Here is a 25,180-nt window from a genome sequence, read left to right on the forward strand (position 1 = left end):
TATATTGCGGTAGTCTATACCACGCAGCAAATGTCAAAATAATTAATATTAGTTAATTTTGATTTTAAATGTAGCCGTTATATGGTCGAAACAGCAGAAATGCGACAGTCACTTGCGGACGGACACACAATCGCGGATGTATACTCGTACGTTCAAGTGAAATTCAAGTTCATCGCAACTTTCAACCCCTATATCTCCACTCCCTTAAAAGACATTTGAAATCACCATATTTGTGATCCTTATCTTCCAAACTATACCACTATATATATGTATACTAAATCGAAGCCCAGATTTACGTATACCTATAAAGAGTTAACATTTGTCATAACAGCAAAAAGAATAACTCTACGAAAAAAAATATATATAACATCTTTTTATAGAGCTTTTTAAGAGCTCTCTTTTTTGTTTAAAAATCTTCAAAGTTGAAAAAAATTTTCAAAGTTTGAAGGAGGTGGGAGGCAAACAAGGTCTTTTCGCTAAAAATTCTCTTAGAGATTTTATTCTTTAATCATGTATAAACTTTGGTAAAAAGTTGTTTGGAAATCCGTCCCAAACCTTTATGAATAAAAAAAAACATAGCTGTATCTGACAAGAAGTTTCTGAAATAAAAGGTTCGTAAGTGAAGCTTGTTTTCGTCAAAATGGACAAAACGATGGCTTGTCATTTTTTAACATTTGTTAACATTTGAAGTTGGGAAAATGATGACTTTAAACCTCCCTAATTTCACACTATAAGGGTTAATCAAGATTTCTTGTATCAGTTGATTGTATCAAAACAATAAAATGTAATTTAAAAACAAATAAAATACATTTACAAAAATAATAAACTATAAAAAAACTGAGGTTTCATATAGGCCGAGATTAACAAATGAATATTTAATATCTACATTAAAAATAACATTATTGTAAAATTACACCTGACATTGATAAAATAATTTTTACCAAAAATGTCTAAATTTTTAGTAAAAAATATTAATGTATTCAACATTTCCAATCTAAAATTTTGTTGCAACGCTTGGTAATAATTGATAACATTTGATACTTTTCTCTACTCAAACTTATCATACGTTGTGTGACTGATACAATTCTGTAAATTGATTAAGTTGATCACTAGAAATGTCTGTTGCACTTCTTTAATAGCACTTTATTTATGTCGAAAACATTTTGAAACAAATAACATTAACTTTTTATACATGTGTTGGATTTTGGCATGAATCTATAGTATTTTGAAATAATTTTTAAAAGTTAGTATTTCGTGCTCTGAAAGACAAGGAGTGAAAATCAGCACATTTGTCCCGGTCAAGAATCGAACAAAGGAACGATGACGATTGTGGTCTGTCGTAGGGTCGTGAGTTTGTTGTGCGTGGTATACAGTTTCGAAAAGTTCGGCAAACAAGCTTGTATTCAACACATATGTATACATAGTCTTTTTACATTTTTGATCATTAATAAATATTCGGAAGCAAAAAAAATACTCTGTAGTTTTTCAACAATATACTGAAGGGTCATTTATGTATGTAATTACATATATTAATGACAATTAAAATTGATATATGTATATTTTATATCAATTATACCAGCGCCTTTCAGCCGTATATGTATACATTTTTCATGTATACATATTTTCGTTTTCAGAAAGGCGTTACCCCTGAAACTCAGAGGGTGAAATTAATTTCCTACTTCGAAATTACTTCGAATTTTTGGCAGAGGTAGTTATACAAAATTATACATTTATTACACGATACTCCTTTTTCGGGCCGCACTGACCATGTGGCTGAATAGGCCATAACGGAATATGGCTGCCAGCGTTTATTGTAAGGTAGGGTTATTCAGCTAGGCAAGTTTAAAGAGTGTAAAATAATTTAACCAACTTACAGACTTTAGAGTAGGCTTATTTGCCTGTACCCAAACATCTGTAAGTGGTCAATGTTATTTCCTACCAAAGGTGCGAACCACGTGCCACTACATACGGTAACAAGCTAAGTTCCACACCCAGTATCCGTGGTACTTTATATTTAATTTTATGCATGTATCTTAATCTGCGGCCCTTTAAATAAAAAACATCGATATGTTTTGTATGAATCCATTAAACTACGTGTTCTATACATTTAGATGTTCCCTTTTGAATCTTATTGCGCAACGTTTTTATTCTGTCAGTAGTGTGTTATCCAGTTAACTGCGTTCGACGTGAACACACGTCAATCAAAAACTCATGTAAAATGAAAAGATACCATTTATTATAAAAATTTGAAATGTTGTATTTTAATTATGCATTCTGTAACGGATTTTTGAAATTAACTGTGGCAGTTAATTGGTTAGTAAGACATAAATATTCACAAAATGATTTACAGCTATTAGACAATAGGATGATAATTTATTTAAATACAACAGAAACTGGCAAGGGACATCAACAAGGTGTTACATGCGGATTTTAACGAAATTTACATATGTGGTAGCTTTTCGGAAATCATTTGATACGTATCTTTTATATATACTGATACTTATGTTGAGGAGCTAAAAATAGCCCTCAAAGTTGCTATCTGGAAACACATTTTCTTAAATGTTTCGGAAACCAGGAAGTATAAGCTGGTGCTTTTTTTTTAAATTGTATATTTTTGAGTAAGGAATTTAATCGGTCCTGAAAATTTCGGAAGAAATTATTTTTGTGAATAACATTAAGAAATTCAAATTTTCATTTAATTTGTTTTATTCTAAATGCAGTTTGATTGTTAATCAGATTAACGGCGGAAAATATGCATTAAAATAGGGGATACGTATGTTTGGAATCTTTTGTTTATTACAATTTTGTAATGATTATTACATGTACAATTTCCTCCCACTTTTCACGAAGGCAAGTGTTGAGATTTGTTTTCGAAGAGGGTACATTTTATTTGTTGTTCTATCTGTAGTTAGAAAAGATCCAGTTACATATAAAGAATCGGCATATACAAATATAGAAATGAAACAAGAGTTTATATTGGATTATATGATGTATGATTAAATCTTGCCTATTCCTGCGAATGAGGACAAAATGCAAGCTTCTATTTAAAAATCTGCCAAAATTTTTTTTTTTGTGTGTACTAATAATAAATACTCTTTTGCTCTCCAACTCGTGGAAAAGGTACAGCGAGAAGTTATAACGTTCAACCCTAAGGTAAGAGACAGATTAAGAAACTACAAATATTAAAAAGAAAGAAAACAAAATATACATAGTGTTGTATTCCGACCAATTCGGAAAAGGATTTTTACAAGGTGGTGGTTAATAATAACGTCCGTACTGCGGTTCTATTCCTTAACACTTTATTTTTTTTTGTTTTCGGGACAGCTGTTATACGTTCTGCGGTTGATCACGCACTGTCTCTTTCTACCGCGTCTAGGACCGTAGCGGCACATAAAAACGCTCAACGACTTTACAACGACTTTAGTACATACATACACACACACATACATACATGCATACATAGCGTCCCATCACTCCTCCCCCTGTGATCAAATTTACATGTTAGGTAGTAAAAGTATTTGTTCAGTTTTAATTGTATATAAGTCTATCTGGAACTTTGCGAACTCTCGTAGATCGACGTGGTGGTGGATCATTTGTTGGAAGTACGTTTGCAGCAGCGTTCTGCTCGGATATTTTTGGCGAAGTCTCGTTGTTATGAGCGCGCGTCGTGATGTGAACATCGTCATTCGGTTTTTTTGGAGCATCTGTGTAACGCGGGTTAGATTCATATTGTGTGATCCTAGGAATGTTCGCATCTATTTTCCTAATTTGATCGACATGGTATTTTTGCACACGACCGTCGTCTAATTGAATCAAGTAATGAAGAGTTCCCAGTATTTCCTGTATTCTCCCGAATTTCCATTTGTCTGTGGTACCATATTGTCGGGCCATAACTCGATCCCCCTTTAAAAATGATTTCACGACCATTGTTGGATATTCTCTAGTGCTGTGTTTTTTATTTGTTTCTAATAGATAGTCTATTCGCGACCGTATTTGTCTTCCAAACATCAATTCGCTTGGCGTTTTATTTGTAATGCTATGACGTGTCCTTCTATATTGCAAAAGTAAGTCATGTACTGCTTTGTGCTTTTCCTCTTCATTACTTGGATTCGTCGCACGTATTGATTTTTTTAATGTTTGTACATACCGCTCTGCTAAACCGTTCGTTGCAGGGTGGTATGGCGCAGTTAATTTGTGCGTTATCCCGTTAATTCGCAAAAATTCTTTAAATTCATTCGCAATAAATTGGCGACCATTGTCGCTTACAAGTACTTTAGGGTTGCCGAATCTCGAGAATATTTCGCGCAATATACGGATGGTAGTTTTCGTTGTTATGTCTTTAGTTACGAACACTTCGGGCCACCGTGTGTATGCGTCTACAAGTATAAAGTAGTATGAGTTGTGAAATGGACCTGCGTAATCAATATGCACTCTTTCAAACTGCATACTGGGATCTGCCCATTTATGCGTATCTACTTTTATGGGATTCTTAGCGATTTTTAGACAATTCACACAATTTTTTCCCGTTCTTTCAATATCTTGATCAATCCCATTCCACCAGCAGTAACTACGAGCTAATTCTTTCATTCTTTTAACGCCAAAGTGTCCTACATGCAACTCTTTTAGTATTTCGTTCTTCATTGTTTTTGGTATGACTGCACGATGACCGCGAAAGATACACCCTTGTTGCAGCGAGAATTCTTCTTGTGGTATATTCCATCGCAGTTCTCTATCGATTGTTTTACCCGTAGTAAGCCCTAACAACAACATCTTTAAACTTTCATCTTTATTAGTTTCCGAAGCTAATCGTGACACTGTCGTTTGCAAATTTTCGACTTGATTTATTTCGAAAAGGTCTATGGCATCCTTTTCTGGAATCGGCGCTTCAGATTTTGTAGGTAGGCGTGACATAGCATCAGCATTTGCGTGTAATTGGCTTCTTCGATACTTAATTTCAAAATTAAAAGCCCTCAAGTATATTGCATAGTGCTGCATTCTCGTAGTTGTTAGCGAAGGCAATGCTTTATCAGGGTTAAAAATTTGCAAAAGCGGTTTGTGATCCGTAATTAAGGTAAATTTGCGACCATAGAGATACTGGTAGAATTTTTTTACACCGAAGATAATACTGTATGCCTCTTTATCGATTTGTGAGTATTTGTGTTGAGTCTTTGTAAGTGTTTGAGAGGCGAACTGTATGGGTCTTTCTGATCCATCCGGGTATTTGTGGGACAGCACTGCTCCCACTCCGTAGGGTGATGCATCGGTGGCTAGTACTAGGGGTAATTTTGTATTGAAATGTGCAAGTACGTTCGGTGAGCAAATATGCTTTTTTACTAAACAGAAAGCCCTATCACATTCGTTGTTCCAAATGAATTTAACATCTTTTTGTAAAAGATTGTAAAGTGGATGTAAGATGGCACTTAAATTTGGTAAAAATCTACCGTAATAGTTAACTAATCCTAAGAACGATTGTAATTGCGTCCTGTCCTCGGGGCGCTTTGCATTTGTAATTGCATCAATTTTATCTTGCATTTTATGTAAGCCCTCCTTGTCTATAGTGTATCCGCAGTAGTTTATTCTGTCCGCGAAGAATGTAGATTTATCTCTATTTACCCGTAAGTTATATTTCTGTAATCTCGACAATACTTGTTCTAGGCGGGCTAAATGTACTTCATCGGTAGGACCCGTAATTCTAATATCGTCGTAGAATACTGCTACGCCTTCAATGCCTACAAGAATTTTTTCGATTTCCCGCTGCCAAATCGCCGGTGCTGATGCTACGCCGAACATTAGTCTGTTACATTGATATAATCCTTTATGTGTATTTAGCGTAAGTAGGTGCCGATCATCAGGGTGGACTTCTATATTCAAGAACGCTTTTTTTATATCAATTTTAGAAAATTTAGTGCCACCTGCCATGGCTGCAAATAGTTCTTCTATAGAAGGTACCGGATGATCGTCCACTTGTAAATTGGGATTTAATGTGATTTTAAAATCACCGCATATCCTTATACTACCGTCGGCTTTTACTATCGGAACAATCGGTGTAGCCCATTCTGATCGATCAACTTTAGTAATGATATCTTGTTTTTCAAGATCATCCAATTCTTGTTCTATTTTAGTTCGAATTGCAAATGGTACTGTACGAGCTCGCATATATGTAGGCTGAGCACCTTCTTTTAGCTTCAACCGAACCTGGATACCCGCAACTCTACCTAAATTTGGTTGAAAAACTTTACTATATTTCGAAAGCAAATTATGAAATAGCTGTTCTGAGGTATAGTTTTGTATACTATTCACATTGCTATTCCATAAATTTAGGTGTAGTTGGCGTATCCATTCCCTACCTATTAATGTATTTTTTCCTCCCTCTATAATGTAAATATTTAATTTGTAAATTTTTGTATTGTATTCAACTTTGCATGTAATGTAACCAATTACTTGTAATTCTTTCCCACAATAAGTAATTAATTTCAAATGTGTATTCCATAGTTCCCTGTTCGCGAACAATGTTTTGAATGTATTTATTGACATAATGGTAACGGCCGCTCCACTATCAACTTCAAATTTAACTAGTTTACCGTCTACGCGGAGTGTAGTAAAAAACTTGTCCCGATGTATGGCTTGCTCGCACTCTAGTAAATAGATGTTTTCGAAAATGTCCTCGACCTTCTCGAGCTCTGTTTCTAAATAATTTGTATCGGCGTTATGAACTCTTTTTGCTTTCATGCACATTTTCATCATGTGCCCTTTTGTTTTACATAGGTTACAAATAATATTTATTTTATCGCATTTATTGGCGTAATGTTTTGTACTACCGCATCTATAGCAATAACCTGTTTTATTAACAATCGCATTTGGAATGGAATTTCTATTTCGAGGATTTGTATTTGAGTTTGTATAATTTTTACTTATATTATTATTCGTATTTTTTGCTGAATTACGATTTTTTTGAATTTTAGAGTTTATCGCACTAATTGTTGGTTTGTGATGGATTTCCGCTGCATCTTTAGCGGACAATTCCATGCCAATTGCGGTTTCTAGCGCTATATGGATCGTTAGGTTCTTCGTTTCAAGTAAACGGTTTTGGATGCGTTCGCTTCTTAAACCGAATGTAAATTGATTCCGTAAAGCCGTGTCGAGATACGTACCGAAATTACAATTAATCGCAAGTTTCTGCAACGCTGTGAGGAATTCCTGGACGCTTTCTCCTTCCTGCTGCTTCCTCTGGTGAAATCGGAAGTTTTCGGCAATTTCGAGCGGTGCTGGGTTGTAGTATTGCTTCATCAGGCTAACCAATTCCTGGTAGGTTTTTGAAGTTGGTTCGTTTGGTGCCAGTCTATCGCATAAGATGTCGTAAGGTTCCGGGCCCATGTAATGCAACAAATACTGTTTCCTACTGTCTTCACTTGTCACGTTGAAAATTGAAAAAGCCCCTTCCAGACGTTTCACCCAGCGATCCCAACGAAGTTTGGTATTATCGAAAGGCTCGATCGTGAATACCGTATGTACTGTGGGTGAGGTGACTGCAGCTGCATTGCTGGTGCTTCCTTGACCAGTTGGCATTTCGTATTTGATTTAAAAAGAAACTTTTTCTTTTTAAGTATTTTGAAATATTATTAATCCTCCCACTCCGTATGCACTTTGCACTTTGTATGTGCACTACCGTATGTATTGCAGGCTCGTGCGAATCCTCGTCGCCACTGTTGTATTCCGACCAATTCGGAAAAGGATTTTTACAAGGTGGTGGTTAATAATAACGTCCGTACTGCGGTTCTATTCCTTAACACTTTATTTTTTTTTGTTTTCGGGACAGCTGTTATACGTTCTGCGGTTGATCACGCACTGTCTCTTTCTACCGCGTCTAGGACCGTAGCGGCACATAAAAACGCTCAACGACTTTACAACGACTTTAGTACATACATACACACACACATACATACATGCATACATAGCGTCCCATCACATAGTTTCTTCAACTATGTGACGTCTACCTATCCTTTGATAGGTTTTAAATTTAGAAAACTTTTGATCCAAAAATTTCTGATCCTTAAGTCTCATTGAATTTATATATAAATTAATTCTAATGAAAATTATAAATTTTTAAAAATTATAAATTGTAATGAAAATAATAAAGTTAAAATGTAATGAGTATTGCAGAAACTCAACAATAATCATAAATTTCAACAATAATCATTGCAAAATTGTAATAAACAAAAATTTCCAAAAACACGTATCCCCTATTTTCATCCATACTGTATGTATACAAATCTACATAAAAATCGAACTGCATTTAGAATAAAAAATTTAAAATTAAATTAAATAAAAATTAAATACAAAATTTAATTTCTTAATAAGTTATGTAGATAAATATAAATAATTTCTCCCAAAATTTTCGTAATCGAACAAATTTTTAACGCAAAAATACTTAATTTAAAAAAAAGCACCTTCTTATACATACTATCTGGCTTCCGAGACATTTAAGAAAATGAGTTTTCAACCTCTAACTTTGAAGGCTATTTTCATACCTTCAACATAAATGTCAGCAGATATACGAAAATACGTGTCAAATAATTTTTGAAAAGCTAGCACATATATATCTTTCACTAAAATCTGAGTGTAACACTGTGGTGATGTCCCGTGTATCTTCAAAAACAAATGAATTTATTGAAGCGACTTGGTAGGATGTCGGCACGATTCAAGGATCTAAAAAGTGAAAAGACTTTTCTAAAAGGCATAATAAAGCTGTCGCGTACTTCCTTAGGAAAAATAACAGTCTGCAACGTATTCGCCCAATTGGCCCTTAAGTATAATCACGGTATGGGTTCCATTGACTCTGGAGACAGAGTTTAGGCTTTTCTTTATGGTAGACCCAGTGACTCTCAACACATTCATTTTTACTTATGAATTAAAATGAGATGAATTATGAATTGATATTCAACAACAGCTAAATATTATGTAGAAAAGATAGGTAACTGAAAACGATAACAGGATAGAATCATTTCGATGGTTCGTACTCACAAAGTATTATTTCAAGAAAAAGCTGAATGGAGTCTTATTTAAAACATAATTCTGTACAATTTTATTTCTAAGTGTGTACTGTATAATTATACTTGAAAAGTGTGTATAACATGATTCCATTTAAAATTGGGAGTCTATGTAATTTGAACAATAGGAATGCCATATAATAATAATGTGGCATCAAATTCTATGTAATTCAATCTTGGAAGAACGTTCCATACATTTCTACGCCAATATTAAGTTTAATATAATTCTATTTCACGAAAAAATTGAATAAAATTCTATTCAGACTTACAAGGAAAGGCACGCAAGTGTCCCTTCCGATTTTGATGAAACTTCGTAGGTTTGTTAAGCAGGTAAAAATAAGGGACACGTATTTTTTTTATCGGCTGAGACGCGGGTTTAAGGGGTAAAACAAGCCCTTAAAGTTTCGACCCCTTTTGGCTATCTCGAAAACCATACGAGATACATTAAAACTTCTAATAGGAAAGTTGTATAGTTTCCTGCGTATAATAACAGGATGTTAACGAATTTTGCAAAATACAATTTGTTTATAACAAAAAATTTGTCATAACCTTATTTTACAATTTACTCATTTTTGTATAATGACAAAAAGTGTAGAGGATTTTATTACAGATCCATTTAACATTTAAGTATATAAAGAACGTGCCATAAAACTAATTAATTAAGTCAATTTCATTGTTGTAATCCATAAATCAATTGTGTGAACGTGAATCCTCTTAAAATTACTTAATGTATCTTTTATGGGAAAATGACATAAAAATTCAAAGCAAAAAAAATCGGTTTTTGATTTTTTTAACTACGGCGCACCTCACCGAAAAATCTAAAAAAATTAGGGAATAATAGTTGTACTAATATCTAACTACCACATTAATATAAAAGTAGTGCTCCGACATCTTCACTAAAAAATCGCATTTTTTCAGATTTTTTTTCGGTTTTTGATTTTTCACGACTACAATTTGCGATCAAAAAATCTAAAAAAATTCTATAATATGCGCTACCTGGACCTCAATGTTTTAGAATTTTTCAGAATTTTTTCAGAATTTTTGTACGAAATTAAATAGGCAAAAAAGGCCAAAAACCGGAATTTCGTTTTTTCCTTTTTACTACCCCCACGGATGAGATAGGGGGTTGAAACTTGGTGTGAGATGTTTTTTTTGGATATGCTACCAACTGACGAGTTGGGTTTCTAATTCGACTCAAGGGCACATTTGACTACCTTATCTGGCTATACCCTTTCAAAGAATATGATTACAACATATTTTGATTAGAGGAAAATCGCAGATGGTGAGGTACAAAAGTGATCGATTTGGCATGAAATGATCCCATTGCTTATATTAGTTTGTTTCATTGATTTTCGATCCTTGTCGACTTGGTAACCGATCGCGTTTAATGCTTGACTGATTGCGAGGGGGATGCCCACAGTTTTGAGGATAAAACTCTTATTCATACGGTACAGATCATTCTCACGCTTACGGAGAGAATATTGTACGTAAAAGAAACTTATAAAAACAGTAATTCATTGTGAAATAATTAATTTAAAAAATTGAAAATATTTTAGAAATTATATTCTCAGATACATTTTAAAATTTCTAATTTTCGTGTGCATTGTCTCAAAACAGCATTGCTAGTACCATCTAACAGTCAAGTACAGAACTATCGGAACATAATAATTAAGTTTCCGTACAATAAGGTATATATGTTTCATTGACACTCACCAATTATTCAAAAAATTACTTTGTATTTATCTGGGACGTATATTTTAATTAACAATTTTATTTACAAAATTTGTCTTCCCTTTATAATTTAAATTAATTAAATTAACTTTTTTAATTCATAAGCACTAAACTTTAAATTCTAATTACAAATTAATTAACTAATGGAAAAGTTCAATGACAAATATTCTTAATGCTTTCGCAACGACGTCTCATTTTTAACTAACTATTAACAAAATAACGATTTTGTTATCAAAAGATATTTCAAGTTATAAAATTAATACCAAGCTGACTTTATGTACCGATATAAAACAGGGATTAATATTACCCTCAATTTAACTATTATACATATTTGAAGCTCCCCTGCAAATTGCTATCAGGACTAGTAATTCTTCCAATTTTCTTGTAATATCTCGGAAAAATTTTGATTAATTTGGTTTTGATTAATGAAGAATTCATTAGTTTGTATTTTTTTGCTTAATAAATATAATAATAATTAAACATGTAGAACTAATTTTATTATTTCTAATTTATAAATGGATGATAACTCAACAATAATTCAAATTTTTCTATTTATTATTAGATTAGCCTTCATCTAACAACTTTCTACTATACTGATGCTATACCGACGCAGTATCGTTACTGTCATTGGCGAGAGTTTTTAGTTAATTCAAAAATGAAGCTCTAAACATTATGTTAGCAAAGGAAAAAGTTGTTCAGAATCGTCCAGTCTACCACCCCCTTTCGGTTCTCATACTAGTTATGGAATACCTATTTAGCATAAGGGGCTTTCTACACAATACCAGTAAGAGGTGCTAAAAGCCTTGCCAAATCTCTTCTAATCTAACTATGTACATACTAATATTAATCATTGTCCTACTTAACTATCCAATTATAGAATTGGAACGGAATTATAGAATCCATCAATAATTTTCAAAACTGTAATATTAGGTTTAATTCAGAAATTTCTTATCTTGTATGGTAAAAAAAGCTTGCAGGACTTTAATCTTTGTAATATCTCTTTCCTGTGCTGTTGAATAAAGGTGCAATCCCACAGCACATGGTCAATATCTTCAATAGGATGTCCACATTGACACTTAGTGTCCTGCACAACATTGATCTTCCTCAACGATATTTTCAGATTAAAATGATTTGATCTTGCTCTGTTGATTTAAACTGTTAAGTGTCTTGAAAGATTTTTGTTATGGAACCAAGGCTTGGAATTGTTCACTGAGTAGTAGTTGTTAAAATATACCCCTCTTTTCTGTCTGGCTTCACTCACCAGCTCATTTTGTGCTCTTTCAACAATTTTTTGTTTTAATAATGGGAAAATGTTTGTGCAAGGAACACTAAAAATCTCCTTAATTTCGGATTGTAGGGCACAACCAATTTAAATGCCCAAATCAAAAAAATCAGGGGGTGCATGTGCATAGTGTAGAAGAAGGGTGGTCGAAACGAATAGTTTAAATCTGCATATTAACCAGTAATTTATTTGTAATAAATATTTTGCCATATCTCTGTAATACACTTATCCTTCATTTGTTGTGGTATATAGTTTCTCTTTTTCTCATAAGTTATTTACACTAATCATTTCCGTAATATATATTCTTCAAATTTCTAGAGCAATAATTTTTGTATATTCTTTTCTTTTTCAACTTTTCAACGTCGTCAAATTGATGCAAATACCTCAAAAGATAATATCAGTAATATACTGAAAATTTATTATAAATATATTCCAAATTCTTAGAGATTCTTGCGAAATTAGATTTAAATCTTCTACTCGTTTGTACAAGCATTTTAAAGTGTTGTATGCTGCCAAATTTTACGTATGAAATACAAAATTAGTCTCATCGTTCTGCGCTTGGCGGAGGAGATCTTCGGGTGATGCAGATTGATGCCCCTTCCTCGCTGGATCCTGGATCCTCCCTCAGGATCATCCCTTGTGCAATGGTGGAGGAGTCCACCCCCGTCCGATGTGGGCTCCTTCTCCTGCCTGTGGTCCACCCTCAGCCGCGTGGTGGTGGAGGCTCCGCCAAGACGCGGGAACGTAACATCGTACATGTGCTTAGAGAAAGCGTGGGATCCAGAGAACGCGAAAACAAAGTCCTTGTACTAGGCGAAAATTTACGACCCTCTTCGAGTGCATGAAAAGACAGGATATTCGTAGAAGATCTTGAAACTTTCAAGAACTGTATGCGACTTACAAGGGACATCACCAAGGTGTTACACGCCGATTTTAATGAAATTGACATATGTGGTAGCTTTCGAAAAATCATTTGACACGTATTTTTTTATATCTGCGAACATCCATGTTGAGGGGGTGAAAATAGCCCTCAAAGTTCGGGATTGAAAACACATTTTCTTTAATATCTCGGAAAGTAGAGGGTGTAGGAAGGTGAATTTTTTTTAAAATTGTGTAGTTTTAAGTCAGGAATTTAGGTAGTGACAAAAATTTCGGGAGAAATTATTTATTTAAATAATATATTAAAAAAATGCACATTTTTTTCAATTTTTCACCCTAAATGCAGTTCGATTTTTTTGCAGCTTTGTATACTAAAAATATGGATCAAAATAGGGGATACGTGTTTTTGGAATTTTTTGTTTATTGCAATTTAGCAATAATTATTACATATACAATTTTCTCTTATCTTTTACGGAGAAATCAATTGAGATTTGTTTTCGAAGAGGGTGAGCTCTTTTTATACGATAATTTGTCACGTTTTTAACAATTGAACAATATCAGATGTTTATTGTTTCATCGGTAGTCAGGGAAGGTCCAGCGAACAGGTATAAATCCGCCGCGGTACCTGTCGTCGCTATACGGAACATGGGTTTCTATGGCCAATGAAACTTTTAGCCGAAAGTATACGTTTATTTATTTGACTTTTAATAATGAATTTCTTCATTGAATTTCATTATTGTGCACACTATATAGCATAATCTTCAGAAGCAAGCATTCAACTTTAGTTTTATCGATTTTTATTACATTTGTAACGTCCCTGGGGAAACCCTTTTTCTTTCTACCGGCATCATCGCGACAATCTTCTATCCATCGATTAGAATACCCAATTATCGACAGTGATCGCCGAATTACCGACAATAGGTTACGTATCGACTATCGATCCTATCCGACTCGACGATCGATAATCAATATAATATATATATATATATTATCATTTATATTAATTATCTTATAATTTTGATTTAGAGTAGGTAATATTTTCTATAAAAGAATTGAATATTGAGTTGAAATAATTAAAACAAGATAAGATGTTATTTTATTATATTTTTCTAATAAATAATTTGTATAAGAATTTCCGTTGCGCTATGATGTGTTTATGCGCCGCGATACTCGCCGAAATCCTTGAGACCAGCGTTGATCCAAGAAAAGGACAGAGATACTAGTCCCTGTCTCTCTCTTGTTTCTATCTACGACGTTATCAGATATTAAATTAATTAAATTAACTAAATCAATTTATATATATATGTAAAATTAATTAATACTGAACTATTAATATCCGAAACCAGAATTATCTCCTTCAACAAAAGAAAAACTGTAAATCGGAACAGATTTGATTCTCGTAGAACTCGTGCGTAACTAATTAGAAAAGGATAGGAAATACATTTTTCGCTAAAACACCGTCACACTATTATTTTAATACCGAACTGTTAGTCAGAAATTAGAGAGCGATATTTAAAATATAATTAAACTGTTCAATTTTATAATTAATGTATAATAACGAAATTATATGAAATTTAGATATTCTGACGTCACAGAAATTCCAGGAATTCTGCGGACCTGCGAGTATAAAAGGGCGAGCGAAACTCGTCTCGGGGGAGAACAGTCTTCGAAATCGAGCTAGTCACAACTCTCTGATAAGGAACAGTTTTCGCTGTTAAAGGGCCAACAGATTCTTAAGCCTTGACTGGTCAAGCGGGTGTTTGCCATTCGGGTACTTGGTCGCTGGGTCGTTTAGTAGCCAGTGAACAACAGGCTCCCCGTTTAAGCGATCTTGTAACCGGAACTCCGTCAGGAGAGTGCGATACTTTGCGCCAGAAAAGATTAAGACATCGAGCGAAAAGCCCACAGCTACTCGTACTTGATTTTAGTCAAATTGCTGACGTGCCAGCGAGGGCAGTCTAGCAATTACGATTTCATAATTAGAGTCAAGTTTGATTTGCTACCCTGTCGGACGTATAGTGTTCATCTAACTCTGGATCGTTGGGTCGTTTAGTAGCCAGTGAACAACAGGCTCCCCAATTAAGCGATCTGGTTTTGGGTGTCAGTGTGCGCTTTGACAAAAAGGGGCATGAACAGTTAGTTGTCGAGTCAGATGATAAAGAGTAACTGTTCCGAAGAAATAAGTTATTAGATTCAGATAATTTTTGGTAACTTGAATTACTAAAAGAATACTGTTCTCACTTTGGCGTTTTCTGTAGTCGACTACACTGCGTTAGATAGTAGTTTCAATCTGTCTAATTTTTGCGAAAGCGTATTTAGGTGCGTTTAGAAAATTTCACTTAGGTCGAATTCCTCGCGGCGGTAGATTACAAAGCGCTAACATTATTAACTTTATAGAATTTCATTTATACAAATCTAGATACCGAATTGCTCTTAGATTATAGCGTCGAACACAAAAATCGTGCATCAAATTTAGTTAATATCACGAATGCGAAGTTTGCTTTATCAGAGACCTGATTCAGATACGGTCCAATATAAAGTATTAAATAGCGAGTTTCATATCGTTAAATTCACAATTATCAATTACATATTGTTTAATTTACCAAATTCTATTACTATTATTATTTCAAGATCTATTTAGTTTCTCTATTCCAATTAATCATTTATAATTTATGTATTTCTCTTATTTTGTTGTTATTGTAGATGATAGTTTCATTTCTTATTGAATAAATTTAATTGTTGAAAGATATTGATCTTTGGATTTCAATCCTTAACCGCGCACCACACGAATCCCACAATCTTAATTTGTAGAAATCGAGTCGTTTAGAGGTAAAAGCCGCTCTTTACCTTTCAGCGCTTGTAATAAACTGAACTTAGGTTCCAGGGTTGTTACACATTGTCTTTTGTAAATAAATTTGTATCTAAATTCAATAAAATTAAAGGATTAGAAATTTTTCGAACAAAATTTTTTCAACTTCGAAACCTGTTAGCGTCAAATGGTTGAATAAACGGTATGGTATTTTTTGGCATTTTTAATATTTCCTGTTTCTTACACTGTTTCTTACCTAGGGATTGATCGTCGTAACTTCTCACTATGTCTTTTCTATGAATCAAGAAGCAAAACAGTATTTTCTGGTTCACATGGATCAAAAAAATATTGGCAGGTTTTTATGTAGAAGGTGGTTCCATGTCCTCTTAATTCGCAAAAATAGGCAAAATTTAGAGATAAGTCAAGTCATTAAATATAACCTCTCGTTGCATTTCTATATCTGCATATGCCTATTCTTTATACGTGTCAATTGCATCTGTTATGCTTTGTGCTAGTTTAACTTTGTTTCGATTTATGTGTTCTTCCTGCTTATTAGAGATAAATATTTTCATTAAAATGTTTATAACATTAATAAGATTAACATTCATACTTATAAAAAATAAATTTTACAAATGTTCAAAAAGGGAAACAATAATAATACAATTACCATATATTTATTTATACCCACTTTCCTGCAACAGTATATTTTGGAATAATTTACTTACTTACCCTTGTTCGGTTTACGACGACCAATACAAATTTCTGAAATTTCCCACTTCCACTTTAGCAACGTATAAAAAACCAAGAAAGAACAGCAGCGCACTGCTCAAATCTCCAGCTCTTTTCAGAGATACCGAATCATTTAAACAAGGAACATTTCCGTTCAAATTATTAAAAGTCAAGTAGATAAACTTATACCTGCGGCTAAAAGTTTTATTGGCCACAGAAACTTGTGTTCCGTACAGCGACGACTGGTACCGCGGCGGATTTATACCTGCCCGCTGGACCTTCCCTGGCTACCGATGGAACAATAAACATCTGATATTGTTAAAAACGTGACAAATTATCGTATAAAAAGGACTCACCCTCTTCGGAAACAAATCTCCATTCATTTCTCCGTAAAAGGTAAGAAAAAAATGTATATGTAATAACTATTGCTAAATTGCAATAAACAAAAAATTCCAAAAACACGTATCCCCTATTTTGATGCATATTTTTCGTACATAAATCTGCAAAAAAATCGAACTACATTTAGGGTGAAAAATTGAAAAAAAGTCCAATTTTTTAATATATTATTTAAATAAATAATTTCTTCCGAAATTTTTGTCACTACCTAAATTCCTGACTTAAAACTACACAATTTTAAAAAAAATTCACCTTCCTACACCCTCTAGTTTCCGAGATATTAAGGAATATGTGTTTTCAACCCCGAACTTTGAAGGCTGTTTTCACCCCCTCAACATGGATGTTGGCAGATATAAAAAAATACGTGTCAAATGATTTTTCGAAAGCTACCACATATGTCAATTTCATTAAAATCGGCGTGTAACACCTTGGTGATGTCCCTTATTAGTCGAAAACAACGAATTCGATACGGTCCCTAATAAATTAATCCCTACAAACATTCGAAGTGAAGCTAAGTTTATTCTCTGGATTTCCAAACTTTTCCTAGCATAAATACCCACGTCGAGTGGCTTTAACAATATAAGCTTTGCCTATTGTACATAATCGCACGCTCAGATGATTCAAACTTCGCTCTTTTAATTTATGGTCATCGATATAACAAAATACAGACACGCTCTGTAAATATTCTCATGGCCATGTCGCCATACTACACTGACTATATTCAGGATGATAACCAGTACGCTCGCGTTACACAACAAAAGGGACAACGTTTTCGAGAGACGAAAGATGCCGACAGGGAGTGTCGCCTCTGGTTCTGTCTCTAGTCTGTGTTCCCGCCAAGCTTGTTCCGGTAAATAGACAAAGTTATCCTCGTGTATATTTTTGGCAGGTTAGTCAATTTATGAATTCCTATAAACACAAGTTTTAACCGGTGTGTCGAAAGCACTGATGGATGTCACTTAAAATGTATTCAATATACACTACTATTGAGCTAACATCCTTTTTAAAAGTGCATCGCAATTCGAGTAACACGGTTGGAAGAATTGTAACCGAATTGCTTTTTTTATTGTACATTATTGACGCTATCTGTGTTATCTTTCTACTACACCATTTGAACGATATGCTATAGTATGTATACATTTGCATTCTATTAAATTGGTAAGAGTCTTGAATCTGCTCCTTCAGATTTTGAGCATAGTTATTGTGGTTAGGGCTTCCAATCCTGTTATCCAGAAGGCACAGAAATTTACAGCCACTGTGTTAGCTGATATGTTCTGAATTGGGATTGTCTCAGGTCACCTACAGAAGTTATCGATCAATGTCAAGCAATACTTGTAGCTATCTATCAATGATAAAGCACTTAATAATGTCAATGTACATATGTTTAAATCTCTCTTTTGAAACAATCACACAGTGGTTAGGATTTACTACATACTTGGTGATTTTACTGTGTTGTCAAGGAATGCAGATCCTAGTGCATTGTACGATATTCTTATTTATTTTGAGTCAGGCAAGTTTGTCAATGGTTAGATTGTTATTGTTAGTTATCCAACTACTGTGGTATAAAGGGTAATACATACTGTTGAACATTTGTTTTGTCAATGTTGCTGATACATATGGTTAATGTTGTTCATTCAATACTTCACAGTAAATAGTTTCTTCTGTATCGTCTAGTCTTAACTGTTTTAGGTGTAGCAATATATTACCCTGCAGTAATTGAATCAATTCTGAGTCAGTTTTTTGTTCATTGGATGGTTGCTGGGTGTTCAACACAATTGATATGTTGATCATGTATTTGCAATTACAACAAAGCATCAGCAACTTCATTGGAAGATTTTATAATATGCATAATGTCTGTAGTAAACTGTCCGACATAATGAATTCCTCATAGTTGTCTCAGTGCAGCTTTGTCAGATCTTTCAAGGAAATTGTACATAAGTGGTTTGTAGTCTGTCTAAATAATAAAGTAGCATCCTTTGATAAAATGTTTGAAATGTTTTATTGCCTTAAAAATATTAGTAAACTTCCTGTTGTAGGTGCTATACTATTGTTCTTTAGATGAGAGTTAAAGGATTTTCATGTTTCATTAACTTTTTGATGGAGCGCAGCTCCACTTGTTAAGCCAGAAGCATCTGTAATGAAAAGTAGTGTATTAATTTTGGGATGTGCCAGCAAAGGTGCATTCACCAATTTTCCACATCAGTTATCCATTTGATAGACCGTTTATCGCATTTTTTAGCACCCTCTAAATATTTAGTTAGAGAGGTTTGTTTCTGTGCAGCATTTCTTATTGTCAATAAATCTTCAAAAAGACTGTGCAGCATTTCTTAGGCCAAAAGTTATTACATTATATTTGAAAATACCGAATGCAATTATTATGGTTGCTTTTTGCCAGTCTTTTAATGCAACCTGAATGCGGTGATACTTCTTCTAAATCCAGGGTTGTAAATATTGTCATTTTGTCTAGTCTATAAATGAAGTCTTGGATGTGGAGTATTGAATGCTTGTATGGTAATGTGAGGCTATTAAGTCTTCTAAAGTTGCCATATAAGCTTCAATCACTGTTTTTTTTTGGTCATGAAGATCTACAAAAGTGACAACAAATCCTTTGAGCAAGAAAATGGTTAATTTTTGTTTGTACTGCTTACACTTTTTTCCAAAAGGATCTTACGAGTTTGTTACAATATACTATACTTTAGTGAGAATGTGGTTTTTTATGCTTTGGTACATTTTGTTGTGATGTTGGTCATGTGATCCTAATGTATTGTTTTAAAGGACTTTGATACGAATTGGAATTGCAAAGCGTATAAGAGAATTTAGTTTCATCAGTTCATGAATTTTTCATTGCATGTGTCTAGCATAAGTATTACGTTGGTACAATCTTTGGTATAATAATAAAATAATTTTCAGAAAAAAAATATACCGACTTCGAAATGCACTAAAAAGTATAAAATAATTTCTATTTCCTAATGAAGTAATTTCTATTTCATTCAATCATGCAATTACGTAACAGATATGAATGAAACCTATTTACTCGTTAGGTAGTATATTAAATACATTTCAACCTTTTCAGAGGCGGCGCAAAATTAAAAGCTTTTCTTGAACATGTCAACCTTTGGACAGCCGAACATAGGCAACGCTTGTATAGCTATTTCTTTTTCTATACATATAACTCGGCAGCACGCCGCGAAGTAGGTGTTAGTGCGTATAGAATGTAACTATGGTCTATCCAGCCCTTTGCGAACGGGACGGTTCGAAGTGAACCGTACCGTGGGGCCGAGCTCCTGCCGCGATAGTCATTAAAAATTGCCGGCGTATATTTCTGCCTAAACGCGGTTTTCGTTCATAGCATTCCAAGTCATATTCTGGACATATTATATATACATGCACAGATTTACGTGCATGCACACATGTACGCGTTTCTCGGCTCTATCAGTTGTTTTCGCAGAACGCATATATGAGTTCTTCGGCCAATTTGATTATTTACGCAGAACGCATATATGCGGCGGTAGTCCGCAAAGGGCTAGATTCATAGAGTATGCGTCGGAAAGACTCGATCGACGGAAGATAGAGCCCATTTGCCGCAAATTTGGTAATTCCCGCGTCGTGGGCTCAGTTTATAGATTCTTAGATCCATGGCTTCCACATGCGAATGAAGTCAATTCAATTTCATTTATATCATAAACGTTGCGAAATGAAGATGCAGTCGTTACATTTACGTATATTACCAGATATATCTATAATGGTACGTATTCTTTCTCAGGATTTATTAATTTCCAATACGCCATACCACAATTACTGGTTATTGGCAGCAACGTTTACTGAAGTATTTTTAATTTTGCGCCGCCTCCGAAAAAGTTGAAATGTATTTAATATACTACCTAACGAGTAAATAGGTTTCATTCATATCTGTTACGTAATTGCATGATTGAATGAAATAGAAATTACTTCATTAGGAAATAGAAATTATTTTATACTTTTTAGTGCATTTCGAAGTCGGTATATTTTTTTTCTGAAAATTATTTTATTTCACGCTTTTTAGTGGAATGGGGAGAATTGTATGGGATACTGTGAGACAGTTCTTCTGGGCTTTTTTTTTTGTCTGCGTAAATGCCATGAGCATAATTAAGTAAAAGACAACATGGATGTTCGTTTTTCAATTTTTTTTGCAACAATAATCCTTTTCAATTAAAAAATGAAAAAATTTTTGTAACGGTACCAATGGGGAGTCAGACTCTACAAGATGCGAAAGGCTTTGTTCCGATCGGACCACCCACCTAGGAAAAACCGCCGAACATGCATAGAAAAAATAATCCTTTGCAACTAAAAAATAAAAAAAATGTTTGTTAGAACGGTAGGGAGACTGTACCAAGCAATGGGAATAATACACCAACGTCAACGTGAACTCATCTTGCTGCATAAGTTGCGTGTCAAAGCGGCAAAGCTTAGTTAGTGTTTTGGTACAGTGCATTGTAATTGCCCTTTCTTGTCTTTCCCGTGCATAGCACGGGGCGTTCCACTAATAATAATAACAATAGCTATTCGCTACTATCACGAAAACTAAAGTTTTCCGTCAATTATGCATAAGGAAAAACTCGTTTAGAATCATGCTACTAATAACGTATTAGAAGAACATAAAAATCGTTCGAAGTTGGCTTCAAAAGTTAACAACAATTTCTGTAATATCTCGAAAACAAAAGCTTTCCGTCAATTTTGCAAGAGGAAAAAGTTGTCCAGAACCACGCCCCTAACAACATATTCAAAGGACATTAAAATCGTTCGAAGTTGATTTCAAAAGTTAACAACAATTTTTGCTAATATCTCGAAAACTAAACATTTCCGCGAAATTTGTATATGAACAAAATTGTTCAGAACCATGCCCCTGACAACATATTAAAAGGACATTAAAATCGTTCGAAGTTGATTTCAAAAGTTAATAACAATTTTTTTCGCTAATATCTCGAAAACTAAACATTTCCGCGAAATTTGTATATGAACAAAATTGTACAGAATCATGTCCGCGATAAGATATTGAAAGCGCACTAAAATCGAGAAAAGTTTATTTTAAAAGTTGCCGGTTTTTCTGCAATAACAACACTTTGCAATTAAAAAATGAAAAAATTTTTATTATGGTACCAATGGGGAGTCTGAACCCACCAGATGCAAATGGCTTCGTTCCGATCGGTCAACCCAGTTAGGCGAAATCGGCGAACATACATAGAAAAAGAAAAAAGTTGCCGGTTGTTTTGCAATAACAACACTTTGCAATTAAAAAATGAAAAATTTTTTGATAATGGTACCAATGGGGGGTCAACACCTACCATATGCAAAAGGTTTCATTCCGATCGGTCCATCCAGCTAGGCGCAATGCGCGAACATACATAGAAAAAAGAAAAAAGTTGCCGGTTTTTTTGCAATAACAACACTTTGCAATTAAAAAATGAAAAATTTTTTGATAATGGTACCAATGGGGAGTCAGCACCTACCATATGCAAAAGGTTTCATTCCGATCGGTCTACCCAGTTAGGCGTAATCGGCGAACATACATAGAAAAAAAAAAAAAAAAAAAAAAAAAATACTTATCGAATTGAGTAACCTCCTCCTTTTTCGAAGTCGGTTAAAAAGTCTAGTTGAATTAGGTAGTCAAATGTGCCCTCGAGCCAAAAACATCCGACACCAAGTTTCAACCTTCTATCTCATTTGTGGAGACAGTAAAAGGAAAAAAACAAAATTCCAGTTTTTGGTCTATTTTTCCTATTTAATTTCGCATAAAAATTCTGAAATATTGAGGTATACATAGCGCATATTATAGAATTTTTTTAAATTTTTTGATCGCAAATTGTGGTTGTGAAAAATCAAAAATCAAAATAATTTTATTTTTTATTGAAGATTATGGAGCATTACCTTTGCATTAATGTGGTAGTTAGGTATTGGTATTCTCTCATTTTTTGAGATTTTTCGGTTAGGTGCGCCGTAGTTAAAAAAATCAAAAACCAATATATTCCTTTAAAAAACTACTTTCCGCTCCGAATTTGTATGTTTTCTTTTCTTACTATATTCATTAAGTAATCTTAAATAGATTTACATTCATAATTGATAGAAATCATACATTAATTAAGGAAATAAAATTTATTTATTATTTAATTTTACTACGAAATTGGTTGTATTCTGGAATGTAAGGCGTTACTTTAACGAAAATATTGGCAAAGAGGTTAAGAGTCCTGCTGCGTAATATGTACACATGTTTTAGTCGCAGGTTCGTGCCCCACTGGACTTGGTTTTTTCCATGTTATGTTTTTCATTTTTTTTTTATTTTTGTAATAATATTAGTATTTGATTCAAAGTGTTTTTTAATACAAGTCATAAGGTAAAAAGTAATAATATTATAATACATACTAAAGTAATAGTATTAAATATTATTCTATATGAATACTATTAAATGTAGGTTCTTTGTGCTCTATGAATATAGAAATGTATAACAATTATTCCAAAAACACTTACAAGCGATAAAAAAAATGAAGAGCATAACATAGAAAAACCAGATTACTTCAAAATTAAGGGCACATTTGACTATCATATTCGGTTAGAACCATTCCATAAAAATGGATGCCGTAATCCGAGGTGTCAATTTTGTTGTTTTAAACATTTCTATGTCCGTATCGTTAGCTGTGTAGATCTTAGAATCAGTACGAGTTAATTCTCTTGTTTAGTCTCAAATCCTAGTGATACAGAAACCTAACCTTTGTCTAACTTATGTTTTTTCTATTTAAGAGTGACAAGAAGAGTAAATATCTAGTTGTCAGAAATATAGATAACACCATTTTCCGTCGCCAGTGGAATTTTGAGAAAAAGTAATATTTCTTCATGATTTTCTTCGCAGACTATTTTCAGAACTCAAATTTATTTCGATATAGAGCCCGATTTTGCTAAAATAATACGTGATAAATTTTCTTCTGTTTAAAACTTTAGTTTCCTGTTCGTAAAATTTTAAGAATAAAATAATAAGCTTCGGCTCTGTATCGACATAAATTAACGTTCATGGTGAATTTCATGGAATTTCAAAGCAATCATGGCGAATTATTACTTTTTTGCAGAATGCCAATAGCAAAAAGAATTCAGTGCAGGACGCTGTATCCCGAACTACATACTGATCGTAACGCGATTAATGTCCTTGAAGGAAAAACATATACAAGTTTCTACGTCTTCTTGTAACAGTCCTTGAAAAACAATGTTTGACACTGGGAAGAGAGAAAGAGAAAGAGGAATTGAAGGAATCGCGCGGATCGTGTTACGATCACCAGTTTAGGGTAAAACGTTCGAAGCACAACATTAAAGAGAATGAAAGAATCATTTAAGTTATTTTTGCATAATAATCTTGTACGCGTTTTCGCTTGTTTATCCATGGTTGTTATAGTAGGAAGTTACTTAAAAGTGACAAAAAAATATTGTAGTGAAAAGTGGTAATGAAAAGTGTTAGTGAAGCAAAGTTCACTCTCCCGTCTGTGACATCAGATGTTATACAATGAGTATTTTTTTACGGTAAGTCAAGACCAATGAAACAATCCAGTCACGAGGACACATTTTCACTGGAGGTAGGATTATTTTTTAAACAGTAGGTAAGTCTAATTTAAATTATTTTTACATTTTTTGTGAACTTAAAGTAGACAGGTGTTAATACATTTATTAATTATTAGAATTTAATCTTTTCTGATGAGTAGAAAAGTAATTTTTCATTCAAAATGTGCGCATTTTTTTGCATCTTTGTAGGAAAATTTCCTTTTCCTTTCGAATAACAAATGCAAGTATTCAACAAATTTGATTTACTTGATTTAAATTAATAACAAATAATTAGTTTATCCCCTCTCTGTAAATAAGGCATAACTGAGTTTCTTATTTCTTTTATTCTTTATTTGACATGACTTCGATGTAGCGTTAGATAATTAGTTTCTTTTTTATCTTTAACATCAGTTGCAATAGAAAATATACGCTCGGCTTCGGTGTTTGAGTGGGGTAAAGAAAAAACTATTTCAACTACTGATTTTAAATTTGGAAACATCTTTCACCATTGAAATTTGTAAAATCTAAAATACGTTTCCACATTTTGTCTTCTAAACTTAAAGCAATTAATTGTTTTTTATCGTCATCACAAAACGATGGTAAAATTCGCCATTTAAAAGCAAGTTCTGTTACATTAATAAAATTATTTACGCGTTTGTTAATATAATTATAAAAGTTAACTCTTTAACTTTTTGTCTACCTTCATCATATAAAGAAATTTTCGAATCTAGAAAATTTAATTGTTGAAAA

The 25,180-nt window shown here is 33.5% G+C and overlaps 1 long non-coding RNA gene across 1 annotated transcript; it reads left to right on the top strand.

Moving 5' to 3' along the window:
* The first annotated feature begins 23,401 nt into the window (after positions 1 to 23,401).
* Positions 23,402 to 24,521, top strand: LOC143265974 (uncharacterized). Its single transcript, XR_013040817.1, has 3 exons — positions 23,402 to 23,559; positions 23,645 to 23,724; positions 23,968 to 24,521. It is a non-coding gene; the product is annotated as an uncharacterized LOC143265974 (long non-coding RNA).
* Positions 24,522 to 25,180: the final 659 nt, after the last annotated feature.

The sequence above is a fragment of the Megachile rotundata genome, chromosome 2, assembly GCF_050947335.1.
Source record: "Megachile rotundata isolate GNS110a chromosome 2, iyMegRotu1, whole genome shotgun sequence".
Lineage (NCBI taxonomy): Eukaryota > Metazoa > Arthropoda > Insecta > Hymenoptera > Megachilidae > Megachile > Megachile rotundata.